This window comes from Alosa alosa, chromosome 22, assembly GCF_017589495.1.
Source record: "Alosa alosa isolate M-15738 ecotype Scorff River chromosome 22, AALO_Geno_1.1, whole genome shotgun sequence".
Lineage (NCBI taxonomy): Eukaryota > Metazoa > Chordata > Actinopteri > Clupeiformes > Clupeidae > Alosa > Alosa alosa.
In genome coordinates, this window is record NC_063210.1 from 16,791,893 (window position 1) to 16,799,576 (window position 7,684).

Here is a 7,684-nt window from a genome sequence, read left to right on the forward strand (position 1 = left end):
ACAAATTCATGTAAAATTCAATATTTCAGCAGGGTCTGTATTAAACACCATTCCACATTTATTAGGTTTTTTTTTTTAACAATTTTTATTCTTAATCAGTAGGTCATTTATTCTTGGTAAATCCTTAATACGCAACCAGTTGATCTTGATCTAAGGTTACTGGTATATATGGATCAAAATAGAGGGTTTATATGCTCCTAATATTTGACTTACAGTGACTAATAATGATGGCAATGAATAATTATTAAAACATATTAAGACAATGTATTAGAAGTATGTACTATTTTGATCCATACTATGTATTGATAGCCTTAGATTAAGACCAACATGTTTATTCAGGATTTACCAAGAATAATTCAGGTCTTGAGTGAGAATAAGACCTAATAAATGTGTAATGATGACAGACCTTATTGAGCACTGATACTTACACAATGGCTGACATGTGTTTGCTAAAATAAAGTGTAGTGTGCAATTAATAAAGTGGCAATGGCAATGAGTTAGATGTAGACTACCTGGATGGATTAACACTTTAGAGAGAAATAAAATCCTTCAGGATAAATAAAGTAACTTTAAATAACTAAGTAATCATTCTATGGAAAATTTGATTGTAATGGGATGTTAGCCTGCATTTGGATGTTGTTGTGATATGGGTGGTTTGGCTAATATGCCCATAAATTCTATCCATCACCCATTCTGTGTGTCATCACTGATGTCACACTGCCAGATTTATGCCTTTATAGCATGTTACGCCACACAGCTGTGTGTTTATATAGGGACAGGCGATATCAGGACCAACAAAACAGAGACTCCCATGGAATTTGTGGTTACCTATCCCTTTCCAATCAACTGTCCGGAAGAGGATAAAACATTGGGTACTTTAACAAGACAGTTTGCATCAACTCTGAGATTTGTTTCATTTCATCAGACAAAAAATATATTTTTTGAGAATGTGGAAAGGAACGGGTGCTACTTTAAAATTCAGAAACACAGTTAAGCCAGTCTGACTTTAAATGGTTATACTGCAGAACACCATAGACACCTGGGTTCTTTTAAACAAAACAGATACATACTCAGATATTCATACTCAGAATCGTCATTATTCAAATTAATTTACACAAATGTGTATGCTACTTTAAAAATAGACTACAAACACACACACACACATTATGAATAAAAGTGCTGCTGATTTTGTTCTTTGCATAGGAGAGAGTTTGGGTACATGTTATTTACTGACATTTGATACAAAGATATATCAGAACAGGAGGGTATGCGTTTGAGTATGATCCTTATTCTCAGTTATTTGCCAAGAGTTGACACTAAAGCATATAGGCCTTCTTGGAATACCATTAGGTAACACCTAACTAAGAAATGAACCAGTTACTGAATTACTGAAAGGGAACCCCGACTATTGTCATACGGGTTGTATGGCTTCATACTCTCCTTTGTCCTCTCCTACTAAAATACACTGTTAGAAACATGTTAAATATTTTCATTATTTTGTACAAATTTAATACATAATGATGAGCTATGAAAGCTGCCATTAGACTTTACACACCAGAGTTATAAGTATAGTCTGCCATTTTAATCCAACACACTTTTTGTCAGATTCAGTGTACTGTTCTTCATGGACCCTAAATTGTCCTTTCAGGGTGTGCTTTAAGCCGATATCCCAGCATACTACCTCTTAAGAAGGCTTTCTAATGACTGCTTTCTGATGACTGGGCGGTGGTAGTGTAGTGGTTAAGGAGCTGGCAGTAGTCTGAAAAGGATGCAGTAGCCGGACAAGTTGTGGGTTAATTCCCAGCAGTAGTGAGAACAGGCACGCTCAACTTCCAATCTTACAGCAATTTCGGGTGCGAGTTATAAAGTGACAAATTAAAGGAACCATATGTAAGAAATGTATTTCAATTAATCATAAAATGGCCCTGATATGTCACTAGACATTAAGAAATCATGTTCATTTCAAATATTTAGATCACTGACAACAGTAGTCCGGCCAGGATATTGTCATTTAAAATGTGAAGTTGCAGCCCTCAACTGATGTTGATGTTGTCATGTTGTGTTTTGGCCGGATGCGCCACCCTCCACCTATCTACTAATCACGAAGTCAGTAGTGTTTCGGCATCCCGATCCGGTTGCCAGCTCTGCCAGTCAGGGGGGAGGGGATACACCGCTCTACAGTAATTTGAAAGTGATTGCAGTACCAGTTTTGGCCACAATCTTACATACGGTTCCTTTAAGTAATAAATAAGAGAAATAAGAAAAAACTTATGAGTGCGGTTTTTCTACTTCAATTCCCAGCACCCACCGTTTCACCGTTGGGCACTTAACCCCAAGTTGCTCTGGGGACAATGTAATCCCTTGTAATATAATTGACATGTGGATTAAACGTGTCAACTAAATGAGTAAATGTAAATGACTGTGATGTTTATTCACACTGAGCCCAACAGAGCTGGCGTAATGTGGCCCCGGTGCTATTTACAAAAAGCATGCTGCCGATTGATTGATTGATTGATTGATTGATTGATACTTTATTGATCCCTAAGGGGAAATTGCACATTGTTTAATCACCTCAATGGATATAACAAATCTTACATTTGTACATATTTAAATTATATTATATCATATAATAATATACAAAGAGTTCAGGTGCAAAACACTATATAAACGCCACCTCCGTCAAAAATTAGATAATGCTGGTGAGTGAATGCTCTCTACACATAGTATATGTTAAGCAAATAAGCAATAAATAATAAATAATTTTGCTTCCAATACCACTCTCTCCTCTCGGTCTAAAATATTGACTTGTAGGAAAAACCTATCGGAGCCTGATAAAAAATCTTCAGTTAAAAGAAAAGTAGTCAGACGGATTTGGAGGGTTTAGCATCTGAACTCTTCAAACTGATTTAAGTAGATTTAAGGGACTAACAGCATGCTGAATCTTAGTGCATACAGCACAGGGCCTTGCTTCATCTCAGGAGTTGCAACAAAGAGATCTAAAATCTCAATACACAATTTAATATTGCAGACCGCAAAGCCAGCTGCTTTCAACTGATCCATTTAGGCTGCAATAGAGGTAAGATTTTTCCAACCGCATCTCTCTCAGTAAGAAAAATGCACTTTGTTCAGGGAAGTAGGCTAATTCCAAGATTGAGCAATGAATCAACAATCCTGAGTGGGTGACTAAAATAGAGTGAGTTTCGTGACCTCACGCTCAAGTCTAAGGACATTATTGACATGAATGGTATGTGTCATTGGACACACCTACAGCCAGTTGGGACCAAATCTACCACATCATATCAAGTAAAGTAATCAATTAAGTCAATGAAAAGGAGAACATTTATGTTCCACAACTCATAGTAATCTCTGAACATATATTAAGATTACAGTAGTGAATAATAATAATCTGCTTTAAAGTGTGTTAGTAAATCTTAGTTGGACACCTCAACTCTATGGTCACAGTGAGGCTTTGCTGATGGCAAGGGTTGATGATGTTGATGTGTTTCATCATCACTGTAATCATCATGGTGATTAGATCAAAGTTACTTCAAATCGTAACTCGTCAAACTGACTGAATTCATGTCCAGGCCATCTGGCTTGTGTCACTGGAAACTTGATCATAGTTTATATTTTATTGGTCCACTGTAACCATTGCTATGATGGTTCATGAATAAAACAATTAAAGATTAGACAGGTCCTTCCCTCCATCACTTTTATCGTTGTGGATAAGATGATATAACACAACTGAATCTTTACCTGTTATGTGCATTATAAACTTTTGTCCCCAATGACACAAATGCATAATATGCACAAACAGACAGACATGAACTTTGGTTTGTGTAGGCACACCCAGTGAATTTGTACAGCATATCAAGGCTTCTTAAAGGTTCTGCAACCTACACTTGTTGGGAAATATTATCTTTTGTTTGTTTGTAACCAAGCTATGTGCTAGGTGTGACGTCCCTGAAGCAACCAAACCTCCTGAGCAATCACCATGGAGATGGGCTTTTATCAGAAATGAGATACCAATGTCACGCAAAGTGGGGTGGTCAATATCAGTCCACTTGAGCTTATCTTCTTGAGGAGTGGATCGATGTTGCAATGTTCTAGACGTTAGACTTAAACATGAAGGAATGGGGAATGTCATTGTAGGAAGTGACGAAGGTCTATACCAGATGACCCGACCCGTCATTCCAATAAGGCATTCACAAACATTACAAAAGGACAGTTGCTGTGACTATTACGGTACTGGAAATTATGAGGCGAATGGAGACAGTAATCAATGTAATTTAAATGCTTCCTCATTTCTGAAACTGACTCCACGCAGGTTCATTAATTTATAGCCACACCTTGCAAGATTAAAAACATTGTAGTAACGCCATGATTAAACCCATCACAAATAACAAAAACACGAGTGATAGGCCTATACAAAAAAATGAAATAAACAAACATGCACGCCTTTGCAGGAAGTACCTGCCTGCTAGTCAATAAATAAGTCTAGAATGTAATACAAAGGACCAAAAATTAAACAGCTGCCACCATATGTGACAGACTTATGGTATGAATGTGTTGACAGTCACAGTGAATTGCATCAGAGCATATACTGTAAGAACACTGCCAGATACAATGCCTTTGGCATGTTCCTGCATAAATGGATGATGTTATGGGACATTCCTCAAATGGGTGTACGCTATCTAACTACACTTTCCTGACTGTTTTAACATGAATTTAACCCAAAGGAACATTTTGCAGTCTTTTCTTTGTCTCATCAAAATAAATACTGTAAGCTCTTTTTGAGAGCAACCCGTATTTGGACCTGTAGGCTCTCTCCTAAACTCTCTTTAGGGGAACTAAGAGACTAAACAATACATCAAGAAGTAAAAAAAAAAGCTATTTTACGATCTTAAGTTAAAAGTTAACTGAATAAGAGGATGAGGAGTGAGGAGAAGGGAGAAAAGGGCAACACTAAGCGCTTTCAGACATACGTGTAAGACCGGAGGTTCTGCCGATGTTAAACGGTGGGGCCATATATCTGAACGACATAACCGGTCATATGGAAGTCCGAATTTAGCCGGTTGTTCTACTACTACCCCTAGTATTTCCTCCGTACATTATCTAAATGTGCTGTGTCTGAACGAGGCGTAGAACATGCGTTAAAATTCACACCTAGTGAGAGGGCGTGTTGGTGACGTTTCTTTCGTGCGTCCATGTGGTTATCTGACTTAGTGTTATGATGGAGTGGCATATTGCTGTCCAGAAAATCTCCGACCTGGAAAGATGCAGACATCACGGAGCTACTGTCCATGAGGGCATACAACATTTTGATAGAACACATGAAGGGAACGGCAAGAGACGTTGTAGCCTACAACTGCATGACAAGGCCAAACGAATTCAAAAGACTGAATCACCATAAGCAGAAGGCGCTGAAAAGGCAGTAGCCTACAGCGACGTCGTTGACGACAATAACAGGAGTAGGCCTATTTAATAAATTGTTAGCAAACACGGTTTTCTGTTCATTGATACCTCGCTGAGCTCGCTGATATTTGTTGAGCATATATGCCTAGAGAAAATTAAAACGAAGAAAAGCAACTTTGTTCCAAGCTCAAGTTCCAAGGAACTTGACCTTCTGTTATGTAATGCAAACTAGACAGCCATTTTTTTTAACTAACCCTAAATCTAAGTATATGGAGGACTGAAAAACAGGATTTTAAACCCAGCAATGATGCTGTGGATATCAACTAGGATCTGTACTGCCCCCTAGTGCATCATGGCAATACTGTCTAACTGTCCATTTGATTGCAAAACCATATCCTCCATTCCCCACAAAAAAGAAATATATATAATAAGTGTTGATGTGATTAACATTCTTAAAACTTGAAACCTCTATTTATGCAACATAACTCTTCACTTGTTTACACAGGGTAGTTACGGTGTTCCTCAAAAGTAGTGAAGAGTATATGTAAACGTAACAAAGCCTCTAGAAATACCTGAATGAGGTGGAGAGGAAAGTCAGGCAAAATGACTGGAAAGACTTATTCAAAGCTAGAGAGAGTTGTCTGTGCTCATTTACTCAGGTCAAACACTGTGGCAATGTCTTTAGCACTGTTTAACAGAGTTGTACTTACAGGCTGGCTGGTGTTTGCTCACCTGTCCTTTATGACGACTGTCAGCCATAAAATGGGAAAAGCTGTTGGCTTACTGACAGTAGGTGTGTTGTGGTTTTTCCATTACAAACGCCACACCATTGGTAGGTTTTATATTTGCGTGTTGCGTAAACGTGCCGTTTTTGTTGTCAGAGAAAAACCAGGGGGTATTCCAAGTGCGTGGTTCGGTGACAAACCTGGGTAAGTTAACTCATAAAAAGTATTAAACCTCCTAATAGAAGAGCTGTATGGTTTCATTTACCACTTACTGAGTTAACTTACCCAGATTTGTCACTAAACCACATACTTGGAATACCCCCCAACTCTGACCAACAGACGTGGAAATGTATGGACCCACTTATTTTGTCTGGGCTACCCTCTCATAACCAAACATGCTAGTTTTCAATGGATGCATGGTTTTAATATTTCTGACCTCCCTGTTGATATCACATCAAATATCACAAGACGATCATTCAAGATTCAACAAAGCTTGGTAGAGATCACTTAGCAAAAAGAGATCACTTAGCAAACTCTGACCATATACCTCGGTAAAGATTCAAATTAAACAAAAAAATCATAGTTATCTTAGATTGCTATTTTAAAGATCTTGTGAACAGACGGTGTAGTGTCTTCAGCCAGCCACCCCTCTGTATTTCTACAAGAATCAGAGACTGACAGACCCTGACATTTTCAAACTCACACCTGAATCAGCACCTGTATTTTGTGTTTGAAAACGGAGTAGGCTACAACCAGTTTTGGATACCATTGATATAGAAATGTCAAAATATAGCCTTATGGACTATTGAAATAGGCTACTCTCTTTCTAAAGATTGGCTCTAATATTTTGTTGTAAGATATTAAAGTAATACTGGTAACAATTCAGCATTCGAAAAATAAAACACTTCATGTGTTTTCCTATACCTTCTCATTAAAGGATTTAACTTGTTTACATTTGCACCTAACCTGCAGCTGTTGTTTCTTGTTTCTTGTCTTAACTAAGGTTTTGGGAGGATAAAGTTAAAGTTGGTGGAGAAAGTTAAAAACTTTAACTTTAATCAAGCTCAACAGGACACACCCCAATGGAGAGTGATATCATGTTGCCGCTTATCTCTTCATTTCTGAGGTTATTAAAGTTCTATTCTTGGAGACAAGCTCTAATAGAGGTCAATTAAGTTATAAATCTTCATATGATCAACATTCCAGGACATAACCTTATCTGTTAAAATAACACAATATTTTTGTCAATTGTTAACATACTGGGTACCAAATTCCTCTAAAAACCAATAAAAGGCGTCTCTGAAATGATGCTTCTAACAGCCACAACAATGCATTATGCTCCTAAATGCCATTACAGTGCAATACCAGCCATTCCACGTGCACCTAGACAACGTCAGCGACTCCATTCTCTGCATTGCACGTCAGTGTAGCATCAGTGTGAGCTTAAAGCTGTTATTTTAATGTGAAATAACATCATGTTACTTTAACATCTTGAGATTTGCAAAACTCATAAGCAGTGGTTAACTATTCACAACCATATTTTG